Below are 16,757 nucleotides of genomic sequence, written 5' to 3'. Positions count from 1 at the left end.
CTCTCAGTATTTTGTGAAAAGGATTCAAGCACATCCTGGAACTTTAGATGTGTGCATTTAAAGTGCATTAAAGGGTTCAGTGCTACAAATCCACTTAAAATACAACCATTGTCTTCTTTGCAGTTTGGAAAGTGAGGTGGCTGAACAAGCGATTAACCTGAAGATGTGTAAACACCCCACAACCAAATCAGGGTGGATGCAGGATAAATGCTCATTGCAATGTAAGCACCCGGTAAACAAATGATCAATAAAGACCTGACATAGTCTAACCACCACAGAAGCTTTATGCAAGTGTATTGGGGTGAATATTGGTCATCTGGAGGAGTCCCCAGTGGATAACCTTTGTCTTTTGCAAAGCAGAACTTGATTTTTCTTTCAGAAATGTAACATCTAGGACAAAGCAGTGGCGTAGCATGGGTTGCCAGTGCCCAGGGCAAGGTGCAAAGGGGGGAGCAGATGCAGACTCCAACTGCCCAATTGGAGTCCTTCTGGCACCATGTCTCATCCTGTACCAGCCATAGCACTTCCACAGGAAGCTCCACCAGTCCAGCCCAGGAGCCAGCACACTGCCAGGCAAGGCTCACGTGGCTGCCTCTTTGCGCTGGGTGCTCCAGTGGCACCCCACAGCTGCCTGTTCCCCTATCGGGGCCTGGACTGGGGCTCTGCAATACCCTGGGAGCCCCAGCTGCTTCTGTCCCAAAGCAGGGGCAGGAGGGGGCCTCCCAGTGCAGCGGTGACCCAGCATGCACAGTGCCGCTGCCAGCCATGGCATGAAAAGCATGTGGCATGTGGTTCCTGCAAGCAGAGGACTTGGCATGTTGAAGGGGGAAGGCAGTGAGAGGGGGCTTCACTCTGGCAGGAGCAATGCAGCAGCGAGCAGCAGCTTCGTCAGCTGCAGGTGGCTGGAAAGCCTTACAGGATGTTGGTGTTTGTGACTGTTACCATGGGAAGAAAGGGGCAGTCCATTCACCGTACTGAGCACCGGATGTTAGCTCAGTGTGTCATCTGACCTGTACTGGATGTACATGGGAGGAGTTATTCTCTCTGCCGTTGTTGTAAAGAGAGTGCAGACACGTTTCTCTGTACTGCTGCAAAGGACAGAAATAAAAGCATGTAAATACATTCTGTCTGTCTCTTTCCCCTCCCTGGGGATAGCAGGGAGGAGAGTGAAGGAGTGGTGTGTTCTTCTCATGTCTGGGAAGGATCGCCGATTACAGACCTCGCCAGTTTTCCTGCCGGGAGTCGCAGGGGGAGGTCAACAAGGAATTCAGCCGGTGCCTGGAGAGTGACACATTCCTCTGACCGAGGCAGGATTCCAACAGTGGACCTGTCTGGTTCTGTGCTCCTCACTCGCAGTCCACCCAACAGCCTGGGAGATGCTTGCGCCAATGGGAGGAATCCACTCCCTCCCAGCCTCACCACACCTTCAGGACTGCTGCAGCTCAGTGGCCTAGTGTGAGATGTGCCTGGGGCAATCTCGCCTGGGGCAGTCACCCCTGTAGCCCTCCCCCACACTACACCACTGCCTCTTCCATACACTTTGCCATTTCTCTCCAGTATAATAGATCATGCTAGTCCTTGCCCTGTACTAGACATACTAGACATAAAATATCTTGACTGGCGGGGATGGTGGGGACGCCTGGTCTCTAGGGCACATTCTTGTAAACAATCCCATTGCACACACATGACCACTAAGAGTCATGTGGGAAAAAAGGCTCGTTTTTGGATTGTTGATAGCAGATTGCATGGTAATTTATGTTTTCCTAAAATAGCCTAAAGAGCAACTCATTTCTTGCCTCTTTTAAGACTGCAGAAATTGTTGTCATGCGTAGCAAATGGAGTGGAACTTCCATCACTGGTGGTGAAAGGCACTTGAGTAATAGTGCTTGGTTTTTGTTTTTGAAAGGAGGAGCGCTGCACAGTTTCCCCCTGTTTCCATCTGCAAAATATTAGGAGGGATGGTGCCCACGGTGACATTCCCACACACTGCAAAGGGTTAGCTCCCCAGGAAATGTGTGCCCATTGTTTCCAAATGCTCAGAGCTGCTGCACTCCCCCCTAGGACACATATGTATCTGGATTCCTTTTGTGTCATATCTGCAAAAAATATACATTCTCTGGATTATGTGTCAAATAAAATAAACACATGCAGCTATGCTCTGGGGAAAGAGAAGTGGGGAATATGAAGGTTGCTGGGTATTTTTAAATCCATCAGGCATTCACAGAAAGTCTCTCACTCATCAGGATTCCGTTCCCCCAAACTGAACCTTCCTTTGAGAAAAAAGAATGAAACGTTAAATATTTGTAGCATAGACTATTTTTAAAATCTGACTTCAAATGACTTGGGAAGTTGCCATTTGCTCACTTTGTCATATTTCATTTCCTTTTCTGTCTTCCTTCATATGGCAGGGGGGAGAAAAGGTCTGATTCCTCTTCCCCTCCCATAGCTGCTACCAGCTGGGAAGGATAATTTTCTAGCAGCAGTGTGTAGCTTTTGGCAGGCCTCTTAGCAGACAGTGTGTACTTGTTCTGAGGTGGGAGGGGGATCCTTGGCTTCCTTCTACTGCTGCTACTAGTTTGTGCTACTGATGGCACATGCTGGTTGTATGTTAACCCTCTAGGTCTGTTTTCTGCCAGTCAAGAACAAAACCTCTTGACACTTAAAATATTTTGGGGGGTCCATATATATCTAATTCAAAATATAAACAGTAATAAACTGTATACAGTCGTACCTTGGAAGTCGAATGGAATCTGTTCCAGAAGTCGGTTTGACTTCCAAAACATTTGGAAACCAAAGCACAGCTTCTGATTGGCTGCAGGAAGCTCCAGCAGCCAATCAGAAGCTGCAGAAGCTGTGCCAGACGTTTAGCTTTTGAAAATCGTTTGAAAACTGGAACACTTACTTCTGGGTTTTGATCGTTCAGAAGCCGATTTATTCGGGAGCCAAGGCATTTGAGATCCAAGGTATGACTGTATCATGAATCTCTATTATTACTATTTTTTAGTTTGTGTTTTTTTAAATGTGTGTGTGTATATATATGCAGCTTCTGTGAACCTAGCAGTTCAAAAGCACACCAGTGCAAGTAGATAAATAGGTAAGTTAATGGCGGGAAGTTAACGGCATTTCCGTGCACCAGTAGTGGTTCAGTCATGCTGGCCACATGACCCGGGAAAGCTGTCTGTGTACAAATGCCGGCTCCCTCAGCCTGAAAGTGAAACGAGTGCTGCAACCCCATAGTCGCCTTTGACTGGACTTAAGCGTCCAGGGGTCCTTTACCTTTTGCTGGTTAATCCAGGCCTGCAGGCTGCTGCTTAGAATGCAGAACTGCAAGTAAAAGCAAAGTGCCTGTAAGCCGATTCAGCCTGTTTCCAGTAGGGTAAGCCATGAGAGCCAATTCTTCACAATGGATCAATTCATTGATCTTACCTAGGTTCCAGAAGATTGAGTGCAACTGTTAGACATACCCAAGGCCTACATTAGGAACTGATGTTCTCCGTCATAGAGCACTTTATGGGAAACAGCTGCCCTGCAGGGGCGAAGGAAGGCTCTCTGGCACCTGGTGCGGCGTGTCAAGGGGCGGGGCGAACCACCCACAAGGGTGGGGTAAACTGCCTGGTGGCACATGTGCAACGCCGCTATGGATGGCGCATACACATGTGCCATATGGATGGTGGCAGGATCCTCCACTCGCAGCTGCAGTGGGGCGGGACAAACTGCCCAGCGGCACATGCGCAGTGCCACTAAGTACGGCAGTGCCACACATGCACCGTACAGACGACAGGATCTTCCACACACGACTGCAGCGGCATGATAGCAGCGACTCGTGCCACTGTGCCTTTTGGCGGCGGCGCAAACCCCCCACAGGGTGCCTTCTTGTCACCCCCCTCAGAGATGGCACCTGGGGCAAACCACCACCCCGTCCCTCTTCCTCCGCCACTGCACAAATGGAACCTCACTGTCATGAATGCTGGCTGCCCAGGGAATTGAACAAAAGGTTGCATTCTGTAATGCTAGGGGTTGCCCTTGGCCCAATCTCTTGCATGGTGCAAGGAGGAGGGAAAGGGTTGCAGAGAGGATGGGGAATCAGTGAGAAGAAGGGGTGGCAGAAAGAGAAGCAGAGGTGCGTCACTCACCCTGGGCTCTGGTCTTACCCACCACTGACATGTCCCCCCGCCAACAGATTACTCCAGCAAAATGCAGTCCATAACAGTCTCTAGTCACCAGTCTTTATATATATATATATATATATATATATATATATATATATATATATATATAATTTTATATATATATATAAAATTATTCTTTTGATAGATATACAAACCCTTGTTTATAATGCTTATTTTTGTGTGTGAAATTGCTTCTCAACAAGCTAACTTTTATTTTAAAAATCTGCACTGGGACCTGTCTGAACAGGGACCGATCTATCAGCGCAGGCCAGTATAGCTAAAATAGCTGCTTCAGGGAAGAAAAATCAACCATGTTTTGAAAAAATAGCCTCTAAACTGGATTCCTTATCCTGTACGGATGAGAGTACCAGGGGATCGCCTAGGATACAGATTATCCATGGAGTGATGCTCTCAACCTCCACATGATAGACTGTAGACTAACAACATGCACAGATTTCTTTGCTGTCAGTTTCTGCATGCAAACTCAACTTATCCTGCTCTGCTCTTAATTCCCTGCTCTGCCGAAAAACCTCTGTGCTGGGAGAGTACATTTGTATAAGTAAATCTCGATTAGCATAATTATTAATCATACGTCTTTTGTCCACTTATTTCCTCTCCTAGAGGAAATTACCGACTACTTGAGTTCAAGCATAGTAAGTGCTGTTCTCCACAACAATCCATTAATCTCCAAACTTTCAAAAGGGCTCTTACGTGGCTTTTGTATTTTGATTATCTCGGAGCTGCTTGGTCCAGATGCATCTCTAGGCAACTGCAGACTTGCAAAGGCTTCATGCGGAGGCCTGTAGGAGGTGTGTTTTTTTTACGGCATGGAGATTTGCTTCAGTGGCCATAGCTTCCTTCTAATGTAAACTAAGTATTTCGGAGGCTCAATTCAAATTGCAGCATGGAGTGGTCGCCTTTGTCCTATTCTCCTCCCACTCATCAAGCTCTGGATTAACCTTGCTGCTTAGCACCGTTTCACATAGCGTGGTGCTTTTCCATCACATGAATCCTTCAGGTGCCTCAGAGTGTAAAGGTAAAGGATCCCTGGATGGTTAAGTCTAGTCAAAGGCGACTATGGGGTTTTAGCGCTCATCTCGCTTTCAGGCCGAGAGAGCCAGCGTTTGTCCACAGACAGCTATCCGGGTAATGTGGCCAACATGACTAAACCGCTTCTTGTGCACAGAACACCGTGACAGAAACCAGTGCATGGAAACTCCATTTACCTTCCTGCCGCAGCAGTACCTATTTATCTACTTGCACTGGTATGCTTTTGAACTGCTAGGTTGGCAGGAGCTGGGACAGAGCAACGGGAGCTCACCCCGTTGCGGGGATTCTCACCGCTGACCTTCTGATTGGCAAGCCCAAGATGCTCAGTGGTTTGGACCACAGTGCCACCCACGTCCCTTAGAGTGTACATCCTTGCAAGGAAGTATAACACCTGAGGCCACCATTAATCTGAGTTGACCCAGCAACATGTAGGATTTCAGAACAGGGTTAACTGCTGTGGTGCTCTCTGGATACTGAACTGATGGTTTTGGCATCCGTCTGTCTCAGCAGACCATGGAGGAGTGCACCTATGTGCGTGAAGTCGAAATGTTGAACTATAGCTCCTACAATCCACAGCCTTTGGCCGTAGTACTGAGGCTGAAGGGATTTGCAGTCTAATGACATCTCATTGGCTCCACACTGAGGGCTAATCCACACTTCCGTTTGTTCTGGCACTTTCCCCCAGGAAACCCCACTGAATAGGAACAAATGTCAGTTGGTTCTTCTGTGGGCTGATGCTTGTTTTGATTTGGTGGTAAAGAACAGGCTATCTCAGGGACATATGAAAAACCACTCAGACCCAGGGGACAAGCAGAAAACCGCTTGGACATGCTTTCTAGGAATGGGAAAACCAGATGTGTAGGTGAGCCCTTACTTCTTGTTTTAAATGCTGTGAAACATGCCTCTGAGATAATGGAGATTTCCATACTAAAATATCTATGTGATCTGAATCTCTCACCTGGGCTAGCAGGGACAAAATGAATAAATAAAATGTGTGACACCTGAATCAAGCCAAAGTCAACTTACTTTGTTCAAATTGTCTGTTGTTGCTTCGGGTTCCTGTACACAATGCTTAAGACATATTTTTTAATATATTAATGCGGTATAGTAAATAAATAATCGATCAGCTATAAACAGCTGTAAGCAAATATTCCTGTAGCAAATATTCCTGTAAGCAAATATTCCTGCTTAAGTGTAGGCAAGAGTCTGTCAATGAAAAGAGAGACCCTAGATTGCCCTATTTCAACATTATTCTTATGCTTCGGAATATGGACGGCTCCCTTCCAAGGGAGACCCGCCTGGCTACTTCCCTGATGTCATTCTGCCAGGTTAAAAATCTTCTCATTTTAAAATGATTTTGTAGTGGCTGAGCGGCAGTTCTGTGGATGCTTGGCTTATAAGGTTACTGTATCTGTTCAACTGCTATTGCCATATATATAAATGTTTTTTTTAAAAAAATGGTTTTGTATTGAATAGTTCATTTTGTTCTAGAATGTGTACTGAGATTTTTCTCTGTTCCCTCGGATGCCTTTGAGCTAGCAGTGTGCTCCATAAAACAATCAATCATCGGCAATGCACTGCACTTAAGAGCAGGTGAAGCCTTTGGCCCTGACCTGGCTGAACTGGTGTGAAGCCAGAAGACTCATTACCAACTGCTCAGGGAAGAAAGCTGATTCCAGTGACGGAAAGGAAAGTTGGAAGTTTGGCTGGGAGTAAAACCTCCCACAGACCCCAGAGTATTGTACAGCATTCCCAGGATTGAAAAAAGGCTCTAGGAGGTTAAGAAGTATAAAGGAAGGGGCAGCTTCATATGGAAATTATAGCAGATTTAAAATCACTTTCTTATGAATGAAAAAAAAAATGTTTTTGAAACACGTGTCATCCTTATACACACTGCCTGAGAATGAACAGCCACCATGTTGTCAGGCAATATTTTATTTTTTAAAAAAATGTATTACAGTGGAATCTCAAATGTGATCACTAAGATGTAAATCCCACTGAGTTCATAGCAAGCTTTGGATCACTCTGATTGTTTAATAGGTAAACATATATGTGCTTTGAGGGTGTTTTAGATTTGTATTCAATCAAATGACTCCTCTTGTGTGGGATTAAAACAGTGGCTGCCTTGTACCTTTCCTGCCCTCATTTCATGGCTGTACTGTTTAACTTAATCTTTATTGTAAAAAATATGTTTGCCACTGAACTCTTGGGCCTACTAAAAAAAACCTGTGAGGGCACTCATTATTAATCCCTGCTGCTAAAAAATTATAATAGCTAGACTGCAGTCTCTTATGTCAGGTTTCTTTTTTTTTCTAAAAAATGTGATAACTAGCTGCTATGATTGAAATGGTTGCTTTCGTTTGGGTCAAGGCACTGGCGGAGGAAGAGGAGTGTGGGGGGAGCGCACCGCCCCCAGCAGCGCGATCCCGGTGGGGTGCCATCGCAGCTGCCCCCCTGCCTGCACTGGGCGCCACGCTCCCGCAGGTGGCATGCCATGCCCTCAGGATGTGCAGCACGCCCCGCCCCGCCCTCGCCTGCTCTCTGGCCCCTGGTGCCGGAGCATGAGTCAAGGCACTGGGTCAGGGCACCAGTGAGTATACAGTAGATAACATGCATATATATATGCCTTTGTGTGTGTGTGTACTAACATACATGCGTGCGCACACACACAGCTACTAAGTTTCTACAGAGATTGTCCACAATTCATTGTATTACAAATGCAAAAGTTATATTTTATGTCTCAAAGTGGAGTGGGCTTGGGGAGAAGTTCTTTTTTCTGAACATTGGACCATTTACAAGTTTTGGTTGTTCATCTTCTGTGCTAATCAAACAGGAAATAACTTCTAGAGGGGTTAGTCTGTTGCATATTAGTCTGTTGCAGCAAAGAACAAGAAGTCAGAATACAGCTCCTATGCTCAGAGATCTACACTGACTTATGATAAGTTAAAGACGTTGCTATTAGTATAAAGCCCTTGACAGCTCATGGCCTGTTAACTTGAGGGATTGCCTTACCACCCCATATATACCCTCTCAACTGCTTCAATCTGCCAGATAATATTTGTTCTGCACTTGCATGTAATCAATGTTTTAGTGTGGCAAAACTTATACTTTGGAACTCCCTGCCTATTGACATCAGGCAAACACCTTCACTGTGCACTTTTTAGCACCTGCCAAAACATTTTGGTTTAGGTAAGCCTATCCAGGCAAGAAGGCATGCTGAAGGAGACATATGTTTCCATCTGTTTTTAGTTTAACTGTTGATTTTAATTATTTCGTAACTACTCTATGTATTTTACCGGCAATTGTAATTCTTTTTCTTGTAAAACAGTTAGAGGTTTTATTGAGCAGAATATGAATTCTGTTAGACCAAATAACTGTTAGACAAAACAAATAAGTTGACTCATTTATTATGGCATAAGCTTTCTACTTTATCAGATACAATAAACAGAGAGTATTTTTCTATGGTATCAGCAGATATCCCAAATGATGGCTTTGGAAACTTTTGAGCATTTTCATCCTGGGCCTCTAGTTGTTAAATCCATCTAGTTGCTTGTGACTAGTGCTGCAGGAACCCTTAATACATTGCTGTTATGAGAGGGTTTTTTACCTGGTTCTGCAGCTTCATATTCTTTTATGATGGACATGCATTTGAGTTAGTAGATAGCTAACATACAATTTGACCTTTGGGTGAATTGAAAATTGCTTCAATGGCAGAGAGTTGTATGTGTATTCTGTTTGGTTATATGAATATGGCTGTATCTTCCAAAAAATTATCTATAGCATTTAGTGCATCAGTGGTGCTTATTGAATGTTGTGGAACTGCATAGTCATTAGGACAAAGCAATGGTTTTGTTTAAGCCAATGATCTGTCTCTCTCTCTCTCTCATTCACACACACACACACACAAAATATCAGTTTCTGGCAACTGATAATGTGGAAACTACTTTGCAAATGCCACACATCTTGCCCATTCTGTCCTAGAAATTCTGTTGCTATCCGTTTGTTCAACTGTGGATAAGGTTGCACATTTCTCAGGGCTACCTTTCTACTTGATGTGTTGTGTTGGTGTAAACACTGGAGGCAATGTGTGGGCCACCACATTTTGAGGTAGCTGTGTCCTTGGAATGCAAAAGGTAAGTTAGCTGGAGGTGGTGTCAGAAACCAGTTGCTAGAGAACGTTGTGGATACAGGGGATTGAGCAAGGGTTGGATGCTCTCTTTATTTCCGAAATGAACTCGCTGAGAACAGAAATAAGTCTTCATCGTTCTGAAATGAGAGGAATCCATTGCATTTTGTGAAGCTGTGATATTTGACACTTTGGGGCATTGTAAGGGAACAGAGCACAATTTGAAGGGAGTGGGAAGGGTAATTCAGATTTCAGTTTCCAAACACTCTATTTCGTCTTAAAATTTTTGAAGTTTAGTATAGATAAATGAAAATTGGTCAGACAAATGAATAATTATTATATTTGTGGTTTTATATTCTGATTTTATCCTGTGAACTGCCCTGAGACCTGTGGGTATAGGGTGGTATATAAATTTTAATAATAATAAAAATGACAAAATGGTAAACTAAGCAGATGTGCACATTACAACAGAATGTTTCAGAACAAGATACAAACCAGTAAGGTACAGAGGCTTTGCTATGTGATACCCATGTTCAAATACCTACATAGCTATGAAGTGCCCTAATTAGCTTTGGGCAGAATATGCTCTCTCAGCCTAGCTTACAGGTTTGTTATGACTATAAAATGCTTCTCTGGGCAACTTGGAAGAATGGATACAAGTGTTTGATTTCTCTCTCTCTCTCTCTCTCTCTCTCTCTCTCTCTCTCTCCACCCCCAATAATTTAAGAAAAATTAGGTACCACTCGATTCTAAGAAAATCTCCAAGCTATTTTCAAAAATATCAAACATAAAACACTGATTTTGAAAACAGTTAACACAGGTATTTAAAAACGTCTCAGTACATATGACTTCTTTATGTCTGGATAAAAAGGTAAAGGTAAAGGACCCCTGACAGTTAAGTCCATTTGCGGACAACTCTGGGGTTGCGGCGCTCATCTCGCTTTACTGGCCAAGGGAGCTGACATTTGTCTGCAGACAGTTTTTCTGGGTCATGTGGCCAGCATGACTAAGCCGCTTTGGAGAAACCAGAGCAGTGGACAGAAATGCCGTTTACCTTCCCACAGGAGTGGTACCTATTTATCTACTTGCACTTTGACGTGCTTTTGAACTGCTAGGTTGGCAGGAGCTGGGACCGAGCAACAGGAGCTCACCCCATCGCGGGGATTCAAACTGCTGACCTGATTGGCAAGCCCTTGGCTCAGCCACCTGTGTCCCTGTGTCTGGATAGGTTTGCCCAAACAAACATGTTTTTAGCAGATGCCAAAGAAGAGTACAGTGAAGATTAGGGTTGCCATATTCTGAAGAGGAAAAAAGAGGAAAAATTTACTGCGCAAGGGAAGTCCCACAAGAGGTATCTCTGATTCAGTGCCAGATTTATGTATAAGCTAAACAAGCTATAGCTTAAGGCCTAACTCTCTTGGGGGGGGGGGGCAAAAAAATTAAAAGGAAAAAAAAAACCTGGATGTACATTTCCAAAATATAAGATAAAAAAACAAATAAAATGAACCTACATACAGCAACAGTGTTTTGTGTTGTGTAGGCTCCTATGATGTAAGTAATGGGCCCTGCCTGCTAGCCTGATCCCTGGAACATCACTGGTTTGCTCATTTCTATATATAGGGTGCCTACATTCTGCATGGACTGTTATGTGCAAATGGCTTTAGATACCTGTTAGGTCCATAAATTACCATATAGCATATATTCAATACAAAAAACAGCGACAAAGGACAGCTGGTCATATAAAGGGTCTCATTCCCTTCAGTAGCCTAGGGCCTCATCAAACCTAAATCCAGCCCTGCTCTGATTCGTCACAGTTGTAGGTGGTTTGGTGGTGGGGTGAATTAAAAGCCACCTCATGTGGTGGTTAAGGCATTGGGTGGAATCCTAGTCTTCAAGCTTTTGAGTGAAGCAGTGTGTCACCTGCCTGAACCAGCGGCTGATTCAGGGTACCCCATTAGAGGGGTCTCAGTGGAAATCTCTGGCCAAGTGTGGGGCAGACAGGCCATAGAGCTTCCAGCAGTGGCCTTAGAATGGCCATCTTGGTAGACTGACATCTTGGGAAAGGCCCACATTCCTTGGCACGACCCTGATGCAGTTTCAGGCAGGAGGCTAGACTTGATGTACACCCAATGCCTGAGCCAAAATACCACCTACACCTGTAACCAATCAAGTTGTGGCCATTTTTCATACAGATCGTTGTTGGTTTGACTTTGTTCTATCACACCTCTTAGTACTTGCTAGCTGGGGGAGGGTGACACTGTGACTGGTACGGCAAAAGGTGCTTCCAGCCTCTTAATGTGGCAGGTGAATATGCACAGATTAAATACACACTAGCTACTGCTGTGCAAAGTGAAGGGAGGGGAATACTCTGCCTATTAAATTATATACCCTTGCATCTGGTCCTGTTCAAAGGGATTGGTAGATTATATGCAAAATCCTGTTAGCTTTAGGATTCTTCATAAACAACTCATGCCTCCCTTTTTAAAATTCTGCTTGAGTAGATAAATGTGATTTAAAAGTGAGAAAGAGGGAGAGTAACTGTTTTACTACCCGAGCTATATAATGTGCCGCTGCAGAGGCAGAGTTAGTGATTTTATCTAGTGCTTGGCAATTAGTAGCTGCAGTACTTTACAGATACCAAGTCAGCACTTAATTTTTATTTGAGCAACTTCCTCCTTCCCCGGTTAATGCAGCAAGCTTCCGACTGCCCCCAGGACTAGCACCATGTGTTTGAGTTCGTGGCGTACTTGCAGAGGATCCCCGGGGACCTTCATCACAGATGCAGGCCTACTGTTATGTACCCACAAGAATCTGCTCAGTCCTCGCTGTGTGCAAAAGATGACAGAGCAATGCAGCAGAAATAATTCATGACTGTGCACCAGAAACCAAAAGGCATTACTCTGAGTTGCCGAGGCTGGGAGTGCATTGCTTCTGACAGCTGATTCCAGTTTTGTGGCGGTCTCTGGGATTTATCTGCAGTGCCTTATCTCCTCTCCAGATCGAGCAGTAAGTCCTGGAAATTTATAGCCTCAGACCCAAGTGCCTGCAAGGCTGGCAGGGAGAGCCTGTCAGTTTTATTGCGATTCCCCGAAGTATATTTAATTATGCACTGAAGAATCAGCTAAACAATTAAATCTATTTTGACCAATTAAAAACACATTAAATGCTAATGGGTATTATTTTTGTAATGAGAGATGCTGGATTGCCTTTAGACATTCTCAAAGCACTGCTGGATTATTCTGAACATTCTAGGTTATACTTGGGGTTGAAGAAGACATCTTGATTATTGGCAAGAGATGATACAGACCAGGGTGTTTTTTTCCTTATGCTATGTGGCACAAAGGTTTATAGATTATTAAGTGTGCATATCTTTCCCACATAGCCCTATGTCATGTGTGCAGAGAACTAAAGCACGATAATATGAATAGTCTAAAAAGGTACTGTACTTGAAAAGCCAAAGAGGTGATGAGAAAAGATAAAGGAAGGAGCCTCTATTCACAAATTTTCTCCATGAGTATACCATGCCTGTTGGCTCTACACCAGTTTTGAACATTCTGTTCACCCTCTTCCCATATGGACAGACTTACAGCATGATTCAAACTCAAGCTACCAGCATGAGTACCAGCATGAGTTTGACCAAACTGCGGGAGGTAGTGGAAGACAGGAGTGCCTGGTGTGCTCTGGTCCATGGGGTCATGAAGCGTCGGACACGACTAAACGACTAAACAACAACAACAGCATGATTGGAAACCCTTTGCAATCAGAGCCCCTGGTCGCATGGGGAGCCTATGACCTGGATCCCTGATTGTATGGAGAGCCTGTTTGGAAACCCTAAATTTCCAAATGTGGTGTAGTGGTTCAGAGTGGTGGACTTGTAATCTGGTGAACTGGGTTTGCGTCCCTGCTCCTCCACATGCAGCTGCTGGGTGACCTTGGGCTAGTCACACTTCTCTGAAGTCTCTCAGCCTCACTCCCCTCACAGAGTGTTTGTTGTGGGGGGGAAAGGGAAAAGGAGAATGTTAGCCGCTTTGAGGCTCCTTTGGGTAGTGATAAAGTGGGATATCAAATCCAAACTACTACTACTACTACTACTACTCTTCTTCTTCTTCTTCTTCTTCTTCTTCTTCTTCTTCTTCTTCTTCTTCTTCTTCTTCATTTCCCTATTCTGGCACCATACTGAATTTTTGGAAAGCAGGGGCCAGGGTTGGCATGGCATGCTATTCCACGGGTGAAGCGAGAATAACTGTAATGTAAATGTAAAAAAGAATGGAGAAGAAAAAGGACACAAAAGAAGTTAGTGGAAAGTGGGGGGGGGGGTGGAGCAGAAAAAGGAGTGAGTGGTTGGTAGGCCAGTCTAGAATGAATGCAAGAAGAACATGGGTATTAAAATCCACCAATGGTGTCAAGCTATATAAAAAAAGTTTATTTCCTATTAGAACATTTTGTTATTGCATTGAACTCCAGCATTCCTTCTGCAAAAAAGTAACATCCCTAGTATGGTATACAAAATGTGATGTCCAGTTAAGTACTTTTGTGGTAGTCCCCCAGAAATAATGGAACTAGGTTGCTCTTAATATGGCTTTCTTCTTAGGATCTCTCTTGGAATCATTTTGTTAGGATGAGATTTGCCCCAGGGTAAATATTCATCCAAGTGCCAGTGGAACTGCTTTAATGGGCACTCTGCACCAGTTTGTGTCACTTCCTGTCAACATAACAGCATGCAAAGAATGACTGCCTTCTCTTCCACTGTTCAGCATGGATGCATTTCTTCTTGGCAGCTGCACCCTGCTCACTTCTCCTACCAAATAATATTGTTTTCTTCCCATTTAACTTGCTGTCCGAATCTACTGAAAAAGAGTGGTTCTGAAGCTTCAAATAGCTAGGACACCAAATGAGTCTCTCTCTCCTTCCCTCCCTCCCTCCCTCCCTCCCTCTTTCTCTCTCCTTATCTTAAATCTGCTAGCATTTATATTCTGGTTCCTTAAGAAAAAGCAACAAGAAAAAGCCAGAGATTATCAGTGAAAAGAGGATAGAAGGGAACTAATTATAGGAACACTGCTCTGAAGTTTATTCAGAATTATTAAATATTTGGTGGCTGCACTATTAGGTTGTTCTGCCAGAAGGATTAGCAGCATATGACTGATGGCAATATGAGCCTCAAAAATGCTTTTATAAATATATATATATATATAAGTAAGTCAGTTTTTAAATAATAATAATAATAATAGTAATAATAGTAATAATAGTAATAATAATAATAATAATAATAATAATAATAATTGTTTCCAGATCTGGAGTTCTGCAAAGAGGAGTCCTAAAACACAAGGCTTCTACCTATGGACTAGGGATGCTTACCAAACTTCAGTGCCAACTGCACTGTTGCACAATACCAGGACTAAGGTGTGGGTTGGGTCTTTGTTACTATTTGAAGTAACTGTATCTCAGCAGTAAGGCATTTGCTTTGCATGCAGAGCATCCCAGGATCAGTCTGTGGCATCATCAGTTAGAGCTTCCTGAAGTCCTGGGGAGCTTCTGCCAGTCAGTGTAGACAATACCACCCTAGATAGACCAGTGGGCTGACTTGGTAGAAGGTAGCTTCTTGTGTTCCTGTTGGCCAGTGCTTTTTTTTTTCAGCCAGAGTGCAGTTCCAGCACCTCTCAGATGGGTGCTGTATGGGAATGACCGCTCCCCACTTAAAATGGGGGGCGCCCTTTGCATGGACGCGTGCAGCCCTGGATCTGGAGTGGCCCCATCAGCATAGGCTTTGCCTTCCCTCAGGTGGGATACCTGGAGGTCCCCGCCTACCCCAGTGAGTTGTCCAATCCCACCTGGGGGAAGCATTGCCAGGGAAACCAGGCCAGGTAGGGGGAGGGATTACCTGCCCACACAATAGAGGGTGGATCTTAATTGGTAATCCTCACTTGGCTCCAGAGCTTCTCCCACCCTACCCACCCTCAGTTAATGTCTTCTTTTGCAGGTTAACTTTTCTTCATAGGTTTTGCAGGTTAACCTGTCTCCACAGGTATGGGGGCGCTGCTACGATAAGGTCGCTGTTAAAGGGCCGGAAAGGAATTTCCCTGCATTGGCAGGTTTCGCCTTTCCCGTAGCAAAACGTCACAACTTTGGCGGTATCAGGCCTTGGGCGGAATCCTTTAGTCCATCTTCCTCTTTGCGGCGGCGATACCAGGGTTCCCCGTTAAAGGGGTTTTTGAAGGGAGGCTTTGGCCGTATGCCGAAAGGTCGTCATTGCTCTCCCCTGCGGCGGCGTAACGGGGGCAGCTATCTCTGCTTGAACATATGTTCTCCAGAGCCGGCCCATCCCCCCCACACACACTGGATAACCCTGATGCTCCCTAGGTCCCCGGCTGGGGACTAGGGAGGGAGAACGCCCAATGCCTGAGCCAAGGTCTACCCACATTTGAAATTTAATAAAGTTGTGGCCAATTTAATCCCATAGCATGTTGTCTAGAGTCATTATTCCACATGACGGGGGGGGACCACTCGGGATCTGGGGACTCCGCCTGTCCACGCAAATGCATCCAGAAGACAAAAATGTATCGAGGAGTTAGTGATCTAACACGGAACTCTTCCTGCCTCTGTTCCTTCCCTCTTGTTAAGTTTTTCGATGGTGTGAGAGCAGTCTTTAATGCCCTGAGAACATTGGGAGGTGGTGGAACCCTAACCTAGCTGCCTGAATCAGTTGTGGAGGATAATGTTGGTACCTTCTTTGATGTTGGACATTGTTTTGAGAAAGTGACGCATTAGGAGGGGGTGGCTAATGGATGATCTGCACGTAGTCAGCCTTGGAAGCTACACAGGCTATCTAGAAAACCGGACGGTTTGGGCGGAGTTTCTTTGAAGCTTGTGCACAGACTGATCTGAGGCTACCTGGGGGAGCTGCTTTGTCGCTTCTTGAGGGCTTCCCAGTGGCTTGTTTGGTATATATACATTGCTTGCTGTTTTAGAATAAACTCTTTAATCTTCTCACTCATTTGTGTATTTTGTGTTGCTTCTGAATCTCATTTTCAAAGAACCATCTTCCCTTTGGCAAGACTGGTACCATTGCAGGTCAGCACTCCCCTGCCTGCTTCTTGCCTTTACATACTTCTGAGAAGCCCCAAAGGAACATTCCAAGACAAAACAAAAGCTGGCCAGTGTGTGTGTGCATCTACACTTTTTTTTTTTAGATCTTTGACTAGACCTAGATCCTGGCTGCTCCTAGTTGCGATTGGTCAAGCTGCAGGAACATCATAGGAACAGTAAAGGCTGCTTTTTAATATGTTGGACTTGTTTGTCCATTTAGCCCAGTTGTCAGGGAGGATTCTGAAGAGCAATGGGCAGAAAAGGAAGACAGGGAGATGACAAGGGAGGCAGAACAGGGGGCGGAGAGCAGTCAGGGAGAACAGGGGCTC

The 16,757-nt window shown here is 44.7% G+C and overlaps 2 protein-coding genes across 3 annotated transcripts in view; both read left to right on the top strand.

The window, feature by feature from the left end:
* ZNF804A (zinc finger protein 804A) overlaps nt 1–16,757 on the top strand; it is a 209,391-nt gene that overhangs the window by 85,316 nt on the left and 107,318 nt on the right. The window lies entirely within an intron of this gene.
* Nucleotides 1–16,757, top strand: part of LOC307218622 (uncharacterized protein) — a 487,058-nt gene that overhangs the window by 397,222 nt on the left and 73,079 nt on the right. The window contains exon 2 of one of the 2 annotated variants that reach the window (XM_079981185.1): nt 993–1,053. The exons of the other annotated variant lie outside the window; for it this stretch is intronic. The gene's annotated coding sequence lies outside the window, so the exon portion shown is untranslated. Of the gene's footprint in view, nt 1–992; nt 1,054–16,757 lie in introns of those variants that run through there. 2 annotated transcript variants of the gene reach the window in all.

This window comes from Podarcis cretensis (assembly GCF_951804945.1).
Source record: "Podarcis cretensis genome assembly, chromosome: 1".
NCBI lineage: Eukaryota > Metazoa > Chordata > Lepidosauria > Squamata > Lacertidae > Podarcis > Podarcis cretensis.
This window is presented reverse-complemented; position numbering and strand designations above follow the sequence as displayed.